The sequence below is a fragment of the Ambystoma mexicanum genome, chromosome 1p (genome assembly GCF_040938575.1).
Source record: "Ambystoma mexicanum isolate Mex_15411 chromosome 1p, UKY_AmexF1_1, whole genome shotgun sequence".
Lineage (NCBI taxonomy): Eukaryota > Metazoa > Chordata > Amphibia > Caudata > Ambystomatidae > Ambystoma > Ambystoma mexicanum.
Window position 1 is genome coordinate 926,039,015 of NC_090921.1, and position 18,328 is coordinate 926,057,342.

Here is an 18,328-nt window from a genome sequence, read left to right on the forward strand (position 1 = left end):
AATGCATTTTAAATGTGCGTAGAGTGTTATTTTTAGGATTATGGATTCTTTTATTTTACATGGTGCTTTTATGGGTTGACTTGCTTGCAAGGCGAGCATGTTGCCTCTGAGAACGAGCCAAAAGAGGTGAGCAAGGAAAAGAGTTGGGTCATCGAATGCATACAGCACTGACAGCGATACTCATGCGGGCAGGAGGAAGGCCTTCAATACCTTGGCCTGTGACAAAATGGCTTCTGCTTTGCTGGAGTACAAGGATAAGTGATTAAACCATCTACTCAGTCCTCACACTTCTACAAAACAAGAGTCATCCGAATCTCAAAGCTGAAACAGGGGCTACTTTACCTTTTGTGGCATTGTGGTCCCAGGGAAAGTTATTCTCTCAGGAGGGTTGTGAATGTGATCCAGGAGCAGCTCACTTAAGGTTCTACAATATTTTGATTAAACACACAAGTGTACAACTATTAAACCATTATCAAAAACCCATCATTTTAAAGAAAGACAGGGAAATGCAGAATGTAATATATGCAATCAGTCTGGATATTTGTCAGGGTCGACAAAGGCACTGACGTACCACATTGTTCCCAAAAATATATGGTTGTGTGGGAAAAGGGACCAGGAGTGACCAAACGAGCCACTAGGGCCCAATTCCCGGACATGGGGGAAGTTAGGGGTCAATTATACCTACTCTGTTCTTTGACAGTTCAACGCATTGAACTTGGTTTCTTCTCGTTGCGCAAGCAGATTGAACCAGGTTCAGGTGTTGTGTGTCATGTAGATCCAAGCGATGAGCAGGCAATGAGTCGGTTTAAAGTGGTGGCTCAGAGCAGTTAGGCATTCAAGTGATGAGGTGTGGAGCGCTCACTATTGCAGGTTCGAATTTCGGGCAAGTTGGAAATTTGTTAACTGCTGTTTAGGGTTGGCAAGTGATGCTCCAGCAGTTAGAGTCGCGGTTCAGTGATGGATTGTAACAGCGACCCTGATGGTCCAATGGGCAATTCCACGAAGCAATAATTTGATGTACAACCAGTTCTAGTCATTGGTAACCACTGGTTAAGGTTGATGAATGATGTGATGCTTCCAATGGTTCGAGTGGAGATATGACAATGAGTAGTTGGTTTGAATCAAATAGGTGACAGCCTTTGCTTTGGACAAAGCAGCATCTACTGAGTTCGGAGATGCAAGCAACTGTGGTTCAAAGTTGAGAGAGTGCCAAAAGCAGCACCTCCAGTCTCCGTTGGTTTGACAGCAGCCAATAGTGGATAAAAGATGGGCCAAAGCATTTTGAGGTGAAAAACAGGGATCATGGCTGTTCTGGCTCTCAGGATGCTGTGACTTCCAATCAAGGGGCTCAGAGACAAGGTGCGTCAGTGTTCAGGTTTTCCTAACATGGGGCATGCTGGCAACACCTGGGGGGGGTCCTTCACCTCTAGTGAGGTCATGGATACCAATGTAGCTAACACAGAGGCAGGTGTAACTCTAGCAGCAGTGCCATGGGAGTGGTTAGGGAACAGAGATTTCCTCTGTCGTGGACAATCAATCTTCACCTCATCGGTAGACAGCTCTGGATAGACCAACGCTCCGAAAAGTTATCCAAAATAATGTGTCCTTCTGCCTGGATGGTTCAATAGTAAATTTAAAAAAGAGTGGGAGACACCCCCTTTTACAGGCCACAGGTGATTGTAAAAAATCAAGCGTGCATTAAGGGGCTCGATCCATGTTCTTGTGACAAGTGGGCTTTGCATGTTTGCATCTTACCCAATGTGCTTTGTGCTAAAGGAAGTGAAGGAGATTGGAAGGTATGAGATGTACACAGAGAAACAAGGGTTTCTGCATCATTTAAATGCCTCTAATTACTTTGAAGTAGATTACTTAGAAGTAATTAATTTGAATTTTCACTTTTAATTGTTTTTATTTGGGGGGGTTTTGCCCCTACACCTCCCTTTCCCCTTCATTACTACCCCTACCCAAAGCCCCTCCCAACCCACTTTTTACCTTTAACTCACAAACCCTTTTATTTTTTTAAGTAATTTTGAAGTAATTACTTCAAAGTTATTTTCTTTGAAGTAATTACTTGCCTTGAAAACACAGGGTACCGAAACAAGATGATGAAACCATTCCTCACTTCTGTTAAGGTACCTCTGTCCAGAGTAACTCTTCCCCTTCTTGGACCCACAGCATCAAAGAGCTTTTAGTTGTTTGCAACAGCTGGTTTGAGGATAGTCCATTTGTGTAGGGTTTACCCTTTGATTCCTGTGTCCAAGGCAGCTACGGATAGGAGGCTATCTTGCTAGAGAGAGATATTACTCAAGAGAGGTCCAGTCTGTCAGTCTCTTGTCCTGTTGGCTGGCAGAGAGAGCATCACAGTGTTGACCGGTTTATGGTTATTCAAACTACTATCCAACATAATATAATCAAGGGCATGGGAGCCCCACTACTGAGAATGAACATGGGTCAAATACCCTGTTTTATTGATTTTCTCCCACTCAGGAGGGCCTATGCCATGTGCTGCTCACTACACCATTCATAGAGGAGAAATATCCATTGGCATATCAGTGTGGCCCCACCCACAAGGGCAGTCCAGCACCAAAATGCTAGGCAATTCTCGTCTGAGGCAGAGTAACATCAGCAATCCAAGACACGTGTTTTGGCCTTGTTGGGCCTACTCAGTGAGGTGAATCTGAGCCTCTCTATGGCACAGTGAGCATGGTTTTCACGTATGGATTACCTTGGGTAACTTAGGGTGAAACCCCAAGTTTTACCAATTAATCAAGGGTGTGGGTGCCCTCTACTGAGAATGAAAATGGGTCAAATACCCTGTTCCATGGGATGTCTCCCACTCAGGAGGGTCTAAAATCATGTTTTACCACACTGCACTATTCACAGAGGAGACATTTCTATTTGCATATCAGTCTGGCCCCACCCCCATGGACTGTTCAGCACAGAAATGGTAGGCAATTCTCCTCTGAACAAGACTACAATCAGCAACAACAGACCCGTGTTTCGGCCTTCTTGGACCTCTGCAGTGATATGAAGCTGAGCCTCTCTAAGTTACCATGAGCAAGGGTACCTACCAGCCATTGGTAACGTAACGTGAACCCCAAGTTTTATCAATTAATAAATGTGTGGGAGAACTCTTTAATAAGAACAAACATGGATTTTTTCCCACGTATGAGAGCCTACAACCATGTTTTAGCTCACTTCCCCCTTCACAGGGGAGACATATCCATTCACATATCAGTCTGTTTCTACCCACAAGGGCAGTCCAGCACCTAAATTCTAGGCAATTCACCTCTGAACAAGAGTACCATCTGCAACCACAGACATGTATTTCAACCTTGTTAGACCTACTCAGTGAAATCTTTGTTGAACATCCCTATCTAATTTTATATATAGGGTGACCATAGATTTGCTATCTTTGGCCTCAAGCTCTGTGACTCCCTACCTTACAGTATTCAAAGCTAGAACATGTTTTTTTACAAATTTCACAAAGCTCTTAATACATGGTATTTCTATTAACTCTCATGTTTCAATGGCTTTGTGCTCGCAGCTGCAATCCTGTCATCTTAATGCAGTTTAGTCTGGGTCTGGTGCCTAATAAACCTCTCACATCAAATCAATAAATGCATATAAAGAAACATGGCTTGTCTCTTAGATCCTAGTCTCAGGAATATTCAAGAATATTCACAGTTGGCAAATGTCCATGGATGTGTTGGGATGTATTGGATGTCCCCTGCCCCCCAAGACGGTTCAAACTGAGGAAAATATATTAGAGATATAGGGCTTCATTCCGAGTAGTGTCGTAAGGGATACCGGGCACCTGTAAGGAGACCGGTGCCGGTAATCCCTTAACGGCCTACCACGAGTTCCCTTAGCGGGTCCCTCCTTTAACGCCTGGTCTGACCAGGCGTTATGGACGGGACCCGTTAAGGGAAATCAGAGCCAATGACGGTACCGCAAATTGCGGTACCGTTATTAGCTACTTCCCCATTCCCATTGAGCCCTATAAGGGCTCAAATGGGAATGGGGAATGTTTTTTTCAATGGGGACTTACCAGTCCCGCAAAGGTCGGACTACACCGGTAAGTCCCCATTGAACGAGACCGGTGCCGGTGCTGTTATTGGAGGCAGTCATGGCGTAAATAGCGCCATGACTACCTCCAATCTCGGAATGAGGCCCATGGTGTAACATTGAACAATCACCATATCTAAGGCTAAGGCTGAGAACTGCCAGATCACATTATTTGTAGTTGCACTTCCTTTCATTTTATTGCCAACACACCTCTCCCATCCCTCCATTCCCATTTCAGGCATTTGATAGAGAGGCGTTCACACTAAATAGATACAACGATCCTTTTCTCCCACACAGTAGGCCTATGCAACTAAAAAGGAATGAATAGCTGAGAACAAGCAAGGCTGTGACTACCTTTGAAGGTCAATCTTCAGGGAGCCAGGGCAGATGTCTTGACCTGCCAAAACAGTTGAGCTCCAATTTTGGCCCAACGTGCCCACATGATACTGGTCCCTCCATTGAACTACCAGTTGCCCACCATTAGAACTCTTAAATCCGTCATGTGGTAAATGATTAGTATGGCCCCGGCCAAGCCCAGGTTAAGGCCCAGGGAGGGGACGGCTGTAAAGGAGGGAGCTTGGGGCAGGATGTCTTGCAATATGCACTGCCTGGTGCACAGGGTGAGGATAACAAATCTGGGTGACTGTCTGGGAGGCATGAGGGGGCGTCTGTGTGTCTGGGATCCGAAGAGGCACCTCGCATTTCAGAGGGTCAAGTTGAACTCGAGAATATCCACTGAGCTCATGTCCAATTACCAGGTGCACATCATGTGAGGCGTTTGTGGGGAGAGAAGTGCTCATAATTGGGGAACCAATCATATTGCAGGAACTTAGAGGGGCAAGGCCACAGACCACATATAAGGGGACTGGCATAATGACCTGGGAACCAATCATTTGGCAGCCCATATGCAGTGGGTGGTAAGAATATAGGGGAGATTCAATGAGCAAAGGGAACCAACATTGTATATTGCTTGCATCGCTGCTGATGACAATGTTCCTTAAAACCTACTGCTTTGCTCTGAAGAAACCAGTGCACACTCGATGTCAGTCAGGATAGAATTTCCCTGCTGACATTACATGACTTTATTTGCGAAATAAAACTTTGGTATCATTGCAAGAGGTGCACGGGGCCTTTTTCCTTCGGGGATTGTCATTTACTTGTCTGGTTGCCAGTGGTCTGCCCTACAGAAGTTTGTGTCAAGATATCTGTGTAAACCTGATTAAAAAAAATATTTGGCAATCTGCAAACTTATTGTCCCATTGTGGTTAAATATTAATAGACACACATGTCTGCAGAATGTCAAAGAATATTGGAGATTGTTTAGGTAAACAATGATTACTGCTGTATGTAGGAAACTTGAAAAATAAGTGAGCGACAGCTTGCAAAAAAAAGAGAAGTGGGTGGCTTGAAAAATAAATACATTCAATGGTGTAAACTACATACAACGCAGCTAGTAGACCAGACTAATGACTGCAGTAGAATACATTGTATTGTGTTTATAGCTCGTGTTACATAATTGCAATATATATGAAAGGTGTGACTCTGAAAATATAGAGCATTATTAACATAGGAGTAACACAGTGAGGTCCATGCTGTTCACTAAAGAAGTTGCACTGATTAACTTGACTAACACCTTACTCTGCGTAAGTCAAGTGTAAATCAACGTTTCTCAGTGTAACTTTGTTTATGAATAGCATAGCCCTCTTCGGTTTAGGTCAGCTGTAAGCAGAGATGGAAGTGTAATATAAATCATTGATATGCCATACCACTAGTTCTTTTAATTTTTACAAAGCCTACCTTTAGTTCAAAGGCCCAAGAAACGTGTACTTGGCGCTTTTTCTTTCTCCGTAGCCAAATATAGAATGGGCCAGACATTCAAGCAATGCCAGTTTCCCACATCACATCTAGGCAGACACAGGGCCTCATTACGACCCAGGCGGTAAGGGGTTTACGGCGCCGTAAACAGCGCCGACCCTTACCGCCTGAGTATGAGGTCCCTTAGCGCCATGGCGAATTTAACACCTGCTTTTAGCAGGTGTTAAAATCCATGGCGCTAAGGGACCATGGAGTTAATTACGCCACCATAATTTACGGTGGCGTAATTAACGCCTTCCCCACTCCCATTATGCCCTATGGGGCAAAAATGGGAATGGGGAAGGGTAAATGGGGATTGGGGACTTACCGCCCCGCCAAGGTCCGAATGGGGCGGTAAGTCCGCCAACCACCATGGCGTAAACGTAGTTTACGCCATGGTGGTAAAGTCACGGCCCAGGCGGTAACTTACCGCCTGGGTCGTGATGAGGCCCACAGTGTCCAGTTGTTAAGATGTTCAGGTTGCAAACACATTTCTTTTATCAGTGGCACAGCCTTTCATATGCATGATTGAACATTTCCAACTCAAAGAGATTGCAAAACACCAGCAAAGCACCAGTTACCTTGCAAATATGTGATAGCTAAAGTGAGCAACACAAAGGGCCCATTTAAAGATGTATTTGTATCTATGATGTCTACTGTCTTGATATGCACAATAATAAAGTTGTTCATGTCACTAATCATATATTTTCAACATCATGAATAACAACGAGCTGGAAGTTAGTGACAACGAATCTGCATATCTATCTTTGTTTACTACACAATTCCTTTTATTACATTTCTTAAATCACTGAAAGTACTGTGGGTTCAATTAGATTTTTAAGGTTGGTATGATCTTGCATTCTGGGATTTATAGTTTACCATTCAGGGTGTGAAAAATAAAGCCACCATGTTTTTCTTTTGGCTTAACTTGTTTCTATAAGTATTTACATGCTGCCATGTAAACTCTATTAGACAATATTACTGTAGACCTTAAAATCCAACTATTTGAGTCAAAGTTTATGATCCTGGTCACCAGACCCATGCCCCTCCCCCTGCCCAACAACCCTCTCTGCTCCCACCCTCCTGGCCATCTGTCTGACCATCCCACTCCAACCTTTCAGAATGCAGCCAGAGTGCCACTAGCTCCCTTTTCCTGCTTCCAACCCTGACTGTAAAACAGTAACTCTCTGTAAATGAGATTGTTGCCTCACAAATTAAAATCTGTTCGTGCAAGCTAAGGCAATAAATACATTGCCAAATATACAGAGGACTGTACATGAAACCAGACAGAAATGATGTATTCTTTTAAAGAAAATCTAAAGAATTATCTTACAAGGTTGTCACACACTTCAAGGAGGATGTGAGCAAGCAAATACAGAGATGTGTGCTCAGTGATGATCAATTCTTTGAAGTAATACAGCTACAGGTATAACGGTGAGATGTGCATGTTCAATGTTGTCTATGAATGTGTCTTTTGGAAGTCAAAGCTACATCTCTTTTTGTACTCGCTGAAGACCGAGTGATGTATTGTTAACTCGTAGAGATTGGGGCAGCCATTAACTAGACTCTTGACAATAAATGTCAGAGAACTGGAAATATCCCCAAATGCCTAACTTGTTGTAGGTGTATGTGGTTGATTTAGGGCTTGATTACAAATGTACCAAAACTCTGTCTGCATTTCTGTGGGGCTACCGCATGCAGTAATTAATGGGCCTAATGGAATCCAATGGGACTCCAAAATGGTGAATTACTAAAATGTATGCATGACTTGGAATCATGTGGACCTGTCAGGGTATCTGGTAATTATTGAATGTGGTAACGGAAATTGAGTTTCGCAGTATTACCACAGGTAATATCACAAACTCCTAATCCGGCCCAAGTTGTCCTTATAAAATCCAGAAAATGAGCAAAACATATACATGTTTTAAAACATGACAGCTTTATAAGAAAAGTTACCTGATGAGAGTTGATCCAGATTGAGAAGGTGCTTACTTGCCTTCCAAAATGCACGGAAATATGTTAAAAAAGGATCCTTTGGGCCTGATTTACAGAATGTTTTGCACAGCACATAAGCAAATTGTGCCTGAAAAAAGCACCATGCGCTATGCAAAAATAAATCCACCGATTTACAGATCGTCCTCTGTACAGGTTGCCTGTTCCGTGCGCAATGTGCACGCATCTTGAGTGAGGAGGGCGGGACTGGCCATTGCAAAGACCAAGAAGGGAACAGATATGCAAATGTCCTCATTAAATCAGATCAATGAGGAATAACATAGGAGTGGGGAGGGAGACACCATGATTATACACAAACATCCCCCATGCAGTGCAAACAAACCCGTATTTACAGAGTCACCTCTGCATCTGCGCAAACAAGTAAGCACACAAATTCTACCGACACCCGTGACCAGGCACAAGGTTAAAGTGCCCTATGCAATCACAGGTTTATTACCCACCATGCAATCATAGTGATTTGCCACCATGAGTGTCCCAGCATTGCTTGCATACATACTTTTACATGGAAGGAGAAGGCGGAGGAGGAGAGCCAGATTCTACCACACACACAACACAATATTCGGTTTGCCCGATGAGGAAGTCTATGGCACATATTGTCAAGGGGCGGGACATTCTGTTCACGATGGACGTCACTTTACACGAACATAGCCATGAATCATGATTAGAAGCCGTCAAATGGCTGTTGTTAAGATCAGAGGAATGTAAAGCAGACCGGGTGTTTGTCCTTACCCTGCTTGAGTTGGGTCTAATTAACAACTTTTTCAAATTCGGAGAGAGATTTTTCCTACAGATTGCTGGAACCAGCATGGGAGCGGCAATGTCCCTGTGCTATGCTAACATATTCATGTTCTTTTTAGAACATGACCATGTACTAACATCCCCAAGGTGGTCGAGACACTTGGCACTTTTTACATGCTATATTGATGATATATTTAGGATTTGGACTGGTCCAGAGAAAGAACTTCAAGAATGTTTCGCTATGATGACCCAAATGCACCTGAGAATACAATTTACCACTATGACTAGTGAATCCAGTATCCACTTTTTGGATGTTGAAGTCTATGTGAAAGAACGGAAATTAGAAACACGGATCTTTACAATAACTACAGATCGGAATAGTTTACTTCTAGCTACGAGCTTTCATCCTCAGAGAACCCTTGACAGTGTCCCATTAAGTCAGTTTCTCCGGTATAGACGGAATATCTCAGAATGTACCGAATACACATGACAATCCTCTCTATTGCAAACTAAATTTATAGACAGAGGCTATGACAGCAGATTGATCGGTGAAAGAAAGAGCCAGTACCATACAAAGAGAAACCTTACTGACACCTAAGCCACCTAAAGATAGGGAAACTCTCGAATATGTAACCACACATTCAACACAAAGCAGAAGGATAAAGAGAATAATCCAGAAACACTGGCCGATGTTGCAAATGGATCCTAAACTGCAGCAACTCTTTCCACAGACACCTACCTTTGCATACAGAAATGATAAAGCGTTACGCAACAGCCTCATTAGAGCTGAAATATTGACCCCAGCAACAGGTACCCCCACATTCAAGGGCACGATACCTTGCTTGAATTGCCAGCATTGCAGAAACATAATAAAGGGCAATTGCATTAGACATCCTCATACAGGTAAACCAATCTTGCTAACGCATTCCTGCACCTGTGATTCTATGAATGTCATTTATGGCTTGAAATGTCCGTGCGTTTTTTTCTATGTGGGTATGACCACTAGGAAAGTAAAAACACACTGGACGGAACACAAATCTAATATCCGCATGAAGAGTCAGAAGTCTCCTGTATCAATACTTTTTGCAGAAGCCAGACATACTGTGGCACAATTAAAATGCATGATACTCGAACAAGTGAAATTGGACCCCAGAGGTGGTGATATATTGAGGAAACTCCAGCAAAGGGAAATCTTATGGATAGACTTACTTGACTGCCTTAGTCCCAGGGGCATGAACAATGAGTTTGACTTTATGTTTTATGTTTAGAGGTTGATAGATACTGATGAACATAGATCGTCATGGGATGATCTTAGACCATTAGCCTTGTTAGATACATCTAGAGTGTGAAAGTTTGCTTGGGGCCGTGCGAGCATGTGTCCCAATGACGGCAGGAACGCATGTAGGTCCTATTTCTACATTTAGAGTGTGTGCAGACTTTAAACTGCAAGTCTTGTTGTGAATTTTGAACAGTCCCAAGACTGTGAGGGCTAATTGTAAATGATGATCAGAATTTGGTGATAGGTGAATCGGCTCTGTACATGATTCAGACATCTTTGAGTATTAATGACCCCAAAGTTGAGAACATGGGGGCCTGAGCACACTTGATCTGCAATCATCCCCATCTCCCCAAGTTGAGGCATCGTGAGCAAGCCATTCCTAACTATTGGTTGACATGGGGGCTCGAGCAGACATGATCTGCACTTCCCCCGTGCCAACATACACACGTGGTACATCCTTTAACCCCCAATTGGGCCACACTTAGGTCTGGTATAGGGATATCAAAAACCTGACCTTGAGGTCCAGCCAATGACTTTGGATACACCGCATTTATGGGCATTCAGGTGGCAAGTTGTAAATATTGAATCTATGACTCTACATAATGGAATCCCATACCAAGATGGCAGAATGCGGACCAACACTCATGCGTGAGGTTTCTATGGAAACCATAACAACATCCGGAATTCAGCGCCACGCATTTGCGTAGGATGACTGTCTGTAGTGTTTTTCCGGGCGAGGTAAGATGAGACTGTGTAACGATTAACTGATATAGCCCAAGCCCCCCCAAGCATGTAGAATGTATCAGTTGGTCCACCGTGACGGCTGCTTTTTACAGCATCCATTTGGCATAATATTTAGTCTCAAATCCTTTGACATTTTTGTATAGTTGGTGCTTCCTTTTCACTCTATTATTAGTGCACTCGGTGTTACTTTTCCGTGTAAAGTTAAATAGGGGATTTTGCTCAGAGAACTAGACTGTATATTTGCGCCAGTTAATACCTGTATACTTAATAATATGAACTAATAAATTCCCTCTTGCAAATCTGGACCGCATATTTTTGACAACAAGAATGGCGACCAAAGCTTGGCCTTTGGCTGAGTTTATTTACTCTCACTAGAGCACTGGCGATATGTATAACAGCTGTGCAGTTTACATGACGAGTGACAGTCCCTGTAATATCCAATTAAAAATCACCTAAAAATGTCTTTTAATATTCCAGAGCGTTTGGACTTTAATCATCTGTTATGCATCTGTAATGCACTCCAGTGTGCAATTGCACCCGAGTATGGTTAAGTTCCAGTGACAAGTCCCACCTGTGGAACAAAAAGGTTTGTGGAAGATAACTTAATTTGTAAATATGCCAGTTGGTCTTTGTACTGCTATGATAGCAATCTCCTCTAACATTTTCCTTTAGGAATTTACAGTATGAATACGTTGACACGTCAAGAACCAGTAGCAATCGCAGCCCTGATGATGGACTTGTATTTAGTCGGAAATGCTTTGGTAACAAAATGAACGATTGGTGCTATTTGGGACAATTTACATTTGCACCAAGGGTTCTCCTACATGACTAAGTGTGGATGTTGGGAACACTAGTTATGAGATTTACTTTAGATGTGCATGAAATATATCTTTATTGACACAAATATTGTTTTGTGACATTGATGTTGAGACTGACGCCAAGTGAAGCTTCTTTGTTTTACAAAAAGATATTCATTTGGTCTTGAAACACGATGTGTGAATTGTATAACATTTGTTCAAAGAAAGATGATTTGATCATTTGAATTAAAAACTTTTTATTTCTGAAATTGATCTTCTCGTGCTTGGTGAAGTCAAGTATACAGATCTATTTGCTAATTTTTCTATACACAATTGAACAAGCGGTTCTACCCTCCTCCTGAGGTTATTGAATTTTGAGATCTTAAGGTTAACAAACTATTGTATGTATTTTTGACCTGACCTATATATAACACATCTTAGGAATCTAGGTTCCCTAGGAGTTCATATGGGGCTATCGTTTGGCGACACACAATTTCGTTTTACATATTGCCTCTCCTCATGCCATGCTTGAATTGGTCAAGAAGTGGGAGAATTACCTGGTGTCACGAACCATCTGCTCACAGCCAATACCGCCCTTGGTGAAAGTCCTAACACATTTCACTTCCTGGGGACCAGCACATTTCAATGGACCACATCCATTGTCGGGGGTATTTCACAGCCTACGCAATCACCCTGCCTCAAACAAGTCTTAGGCTGCATCATTGCACATGTGCACAGCCACAATGACATAGACATGCCATGCAACATGCAAGCAAGGCAAACAGTGGCACAATAATTCTATGCAGTTGCCCAGCTCCCACGGGTACTTGAGGCAATAGCCCCCATGAGCCACAGAACACATATATTGGAACCGAAAAAATTGGCATTCGCTGAACATGCAGGTCATCTGCGATGCCAAGGGTCACATAATACATGCAAATGAAAACTACACGGTATGCACCCACAGCAGCTACATACCATGCCATTCGCCCATCCACAAGGCACTGGCCTCAGAAATGTACGGCAACAAGTGGCTCATTGGTGAGTATCAGCCAGCACATGCCCTGAAGGCGGGGGGGTCACATCCAATACAAACCACCATACCATCACATCCAATAATAAAATACTGTTTTTGTCATTCACAGGGCACAACGCATATCCACCATTACCATTCCTGATGACGCCATCCGAAATCCCACCACACCAGCAGAGGCCAGCAACAATACAACAGACATTGCGACCAGTGGCATAATTGAGTGCACATTTGGAGTGTTGAAACCATGGTTGCGCAGCCTGGCCATTCATGTGGAATACTGTTGTATGCACCAGCTGTGTCATGTAAAATCATATTAGCATGTTGCTTCTTGCATAAAATAGCCACACGTCGTGGCAAACCAATAGAGGTGCATGAGGTGTTGCGGCCACAGGCTGTACCCATAAAAATAGCAGACCAAAGGGTGAGGGGCCAGCACATACGCAATCAGCTTGTCCAGGCACACTTCACATGGAAACCTGATTGCCTTCAATGATGAAACATGGCAAGTCCAGTTGAGCCATAGACAACATCCTGAGAATGGCAGGTCAGGGTGGGCATGTTGTGTGTGGCTCATATTCGTGAAAATGACACATATCCCCTACCCACAACCTCACAGTTAAACCTGATAACATGGGCAGTGTCAATAGTATTACACATTGCATACCCCAAGCAACACACACAAGCACACAAATACAGACAACAGGGTCACTTGGCAACACATATCAGCTGAGAAAGCAACATGGACATGAGACATCGAACAAAGTCAAAATAAGAGCATGGCACACCAGTACATATTGATGCACTCCCATTATCCGTTTACGACGCATGAACCCCCAAAAAGTACATTGTAAATTACTGATTGACACCCCGATAATGAGCATGTACCACTTAAATGCCACTAAAAGTGGGCCTTAACTCCTGGCTGAGTGGCAACATGCCTGTATGGGCCGGGATCTGGCAGGACAGCGAGAGAACCTGCGGCTAAAGGCAGCATCTGCCCAAGACTGGCTGGGGTCAGCATGAATGCTGCACCAGCACAACTATGCGTGTGCAGTGGCTGATTCGGTGGGTGTGTGCCAGCTCCACATCACACTGGCTGTGCTTGTGCCTCAGCAGGGTCACGTGACTACAGATGCTTTCATGGCATGCTCTCGGGGGCTGGCCATAGGGTACCCATGGACTGGTCACATGGTGCCCAATGTGTGGGTGACGGAAATGCCCTAGCATGGCAGTGGGCTGCAGGGTCAGGGAGTTTTTACACAGTAGGTGTACAGCATGGCATGGCTAAGTGATTCAGCACACAGGATGGACTTTGCCCCACACCTATCCAAAAGAATACAGCCAAACTTACACATCATGAACATGCAAACATATGAAATGTCTGAAGAATGCTGCTGTTGCTACATGTGACAGAAACATTCCCCTCACGTGGAATGTGAGACTCAGGCATGCAGAATGCACATGCATGATGGACTGGCTACTCAACAAGAATCATGTCTAGACAGGGCATGCAAGGAACCCAGGACATGGCACCAAAAAACCCAGCAACAAAGATGCCAGTGTATGTGCCAGCACCAGAAACACCACCAGAAACAAGTGCACTTAAGCAATGCAAGTGGACAGATCCATCCAGCATGCAGCAGATTCCTAAACAATGCCTACCACAATAGAAATATTACCACTCTCTTGTCTGCTGCCTGTGACAAGCACCCACATTACACCACAATGACACAATCATGCACCACCCTAATTATTCCACATCAGGACAGTACTGGAATGCATATGACAATACACATGCAAATGCCTGTGGTGTACTACCTTACCTCATGTCACGGCCGTTGTGCTGTGCATCCCCAACACCTCAACCTAACACCTTGCCTCCTCATTTGTGTCAGGAGGGTCAGTGTCTAGCAGAGGGAATGGGTAATTGGATGAAAGGAGAGTGTCCTGTTTGCAAGGAGAGTGTCCTGTTTGCATTCACAGGGTGGGTGTGAGCAAACTGTGCAAAGTGACCTGAAATGACGACAGATAAATGAACATTAGTGGGCATGTACCCTGTCACACATGTTCCACTTATATGCACATCATGGTTCAACATAATGTTTACCTGAATGTCCGATCATGTCCCTCGGGAAACCAGTATGCCAGTTAGCATCACTGAACATGTTAGACTGAACATGACACCTTCATCATCACTTTTGAAGTTTCATTGTAAGACAACCAACTGCCCATGGTCAAACATGGCAATGTCAATGCAAACAACAAACATGACATCCATCAACGTGCACATAGTCGATGGGGTGATGAGGAAGGGTTGTGGTAAGGTCAGAAGCAAGAATGTAGTGCAGGGAGAACAAAAGATAGCATAATTTTTGGGTGCCACACGTGACACAGAGGCATGCAACAAGCTGCCAATGTCAACAAAGGTCCTGGTGACTCTCCTTGTGTGTCTCACTCATGTCTGCCTCCATAGCAGCCCTTGATGCATCCATCTGGGCATTGATTGTGTCCCTCAGGAATGACATCTCTAGACAGTGACACTCTCTTGAGGGCTTAATCTCCTCATCCAGGCATCCCCTCAAGGCAGAAATCTCCCCATGCAACAGCTGATACTGTATGCACATCGTGGCATTGCACATAATGATGTTGTCTGCAAAGCGAAGTATGTCTGTGCCGATCTCCTGCATGACCTCACCCAATTGCATGATTTCTTACATCACCTCCTCTTCCCAGTCAATGCGTGAAGCAGGCATACACCCCCCCCCCACTTCTGTGTGGGTGCCTAAAACGAGATGATGCAGGGCATCCCTGTCTGAGTGGGTGCACTGGCATGGCATGTGGGTCCACATGCATCCCACTTCCAGTGCACACCTATGCTGCCTCCAGTATGGTTGTGGGCAATGGTGCAGGTACAGTTCCATCGGAAGATGCATGGCTCACCACAGGCAGGGGCATGGTTCCCCCCACCCCCAATCAGGCTCAGTTTCCACCACAAACTAAAGCAGGAACATGGGGTCTCGAATGCTGACCCACCAACTGCCTCAAAAAGGCTGCAACATCATCATCATCATTCTCCTCCCCCAATGGCGCCTGTGCAGGTTTGTTGAGGATGGACTGCAACAGCTGTGGGTTATTGCCATGCACAGCAATCTGGCCACTGCTGGTGCCTGGTTGTGCATCCCCTGACGAGCCTGCTGGCACCTGTTCCCACTCAGCTGAGGCTTCCTCCTACAAAAAGTCAGACAACACATATCAGGGCTAGATCTGGAAATACATTAATGCCTCACATGAAATTCATGCAGTACAAATGGCCTACAGACACATGCATCAGAATCCCTGACTGGTCCCATAATCCCATCCCACATCAATGCCAACCCTAGCAAGAACACCATGGCACCCCATACACCCTGAATAGAACATACCTAATGTCAGTGTAGTACTGATAAGTGAATAAAGTGGTATCCATGCAACTCTGACATGCCACGTGAGACTTAAGGACGCAAATGTCACACAATGGCAGCGGCATGCATATGAGTCTGTGCCACATAATCTGGAGATGCAAGTGCCATGTCCCAAACATGCAGACAGCATCAGCATTGCATTGAATACCTAGCAGTCATGACGTTTTCATGACCTTTTCATCAGTATTGGATGCACATGTACAAATGTGCATGTATGTGTCTGCTATGTGGCAAGCATCATGTAGCTAAACTGACAGAGCAAGCAACACATGGAATTTGCGACAGCACAGGCACAAGGCATGGCAACATATAGCAGGGCTTGCATGTGTAGTAAATGAAAATTGTGAACATCAATGGGATGAGCAAGTAGGTGAATGATGCAGATAGGGGTATGACAGGGAGAGACAGTGGCTTAGTTGCAAATGCAAGACCTGTGTGCCAAGCAGGCAAGAGACCAGTCAAGTCGGATACAAACCCTACACCCCGTTGAAACAAAATTGAAGTCTATATGTGTGGATTTGGCCATGTATAGTCTGTGGCCAGCGAAATCCAAAAACTATCCCTGTGTGGTCAGGCAATGCCAAGGTGATAGTCATCCTCCCTGCAAAGGTTACAGTCAAGATTGCATCAAGGGACAAATGCACACATGCGCCAAATGCATGTCATGCCACGGACCGACATGCATGTCACCGGTGAGCACTTTTATGTACAATAGAGCATGGACAACCCAAATGCATTTGCATCCTGAGTAAACCTGACTATGCTGTATGTTAGCAGCATAATGGCTGAAGTGGATTTCACCCCCATAGATTTCACTGGCATAGCACCTGTTCCTGGGTCGACCCTTTGCAAGTGGTTGAGCCATGTGAGTGCACACACCATTGAGAGAACACACTACACAGTCATGGCACATATACTGTGCATACTTATATGCAGTACCTGGACACATTGTCATGATGGCAATGCCATTTACTATATAATACTGTGAGAGGCATGAGGGAGGTGAACCTACCTCTACAAGCAATACCACGGTTAGGTTTATGAACCTCTAAATAGCAACAAAAGTACTTGTAGGTAGAACACTGTTCCAGGGAAGTACCAGTCCAAAACAAAAGGGATTCTGCTCTAATTGAGCAGTCGCTAAATCTAGGCTCTTGTTTAGAACTGTTCAAATGTCTGAAATTTGGTTACAAGAATGCATATTTTATTTTTATACAAATCGATTGAAAACATTTTTGTTGCTTGATACAATACCAACAACAGTACATGGAGACAGTTTTATACAAAAAAACGTTTTTCCTAACACTACTATTACTAAAGTGATGAGTGCTGCGCAAAACAGTTGTTTATAAAAATAAAGCTCACATCAAACATTTAATTCCAACTCTTGCTCACTCTGATTGACTCATTCACATTCTTCCAAACACGTTTCTTTCCTCTACATCAAATCAAGATGTTGTTGAGGGAAATTCCTCAGGGGCAAACTGTCTTATTGGTAAAGAGCACAGTTGTGTATAAAGAAAAACAGCGTAGGATTAGGAGAGCAAAATTGACACTTAGTATTAGTGGTGATGCGCTCTTATTCATCCAATATTGTGGTCCTCACTTGATAACGAGACCTCACGTGGAACATAATGCGCATTGGGATCAGTGTGCCATATGTTCTAAAGTATTAATCTATTTTGCACACACAAATAAATTGAAATGTGCTGGTGCATGCAAATTGCACTGATTTACTTGATAAAAGATTATTGACAGAAAAGACTCTCTGCTACCCATTTTTTTTAAAAGACTAGTCATTGTTACCTTCTACTTTGGCGGGGGAGTAATTTTTTTAAAACATTTATTTATTTACAGAAACCTAGGGCTGGCTTTTTTTTTTTTTTTTTTTGGACAGTCGGTTGTGGTCTAGTGGCCCTAACTCTCTCTAGTCATAGGTGGATAACGGTGTCCGGTTAAAGGATCGAATATAAAAGGATCAAATGCAAAAGGTGAGAGTCAATAGAATCGAAAACAAAAGGTTTGAGTTTTTTACCACAAAAACGGGGGCCCCAAAAAAAATGTACAAAAATAAAATAATGTTTCGAAACTTTTGTTTTCGGTCCTTTTGATTCGACCCTTTTGTCATTCGATCGTTTTGATTCGAACCTTTGACCTATAACCGTGGATAACTCCTATTGAACTCTTGAGCTCAGTGTTCTAGAATTAGAGTTATGATAAAATGTCTCTTATTTGGCTCAAAAAGTTGTATTCAACTATTAATTTTGTGGTTCCATCCAGCCACTTGCTATCTCTTCACATTAATATGCAATGCTGTTAAACAAATGGTAGATGATGA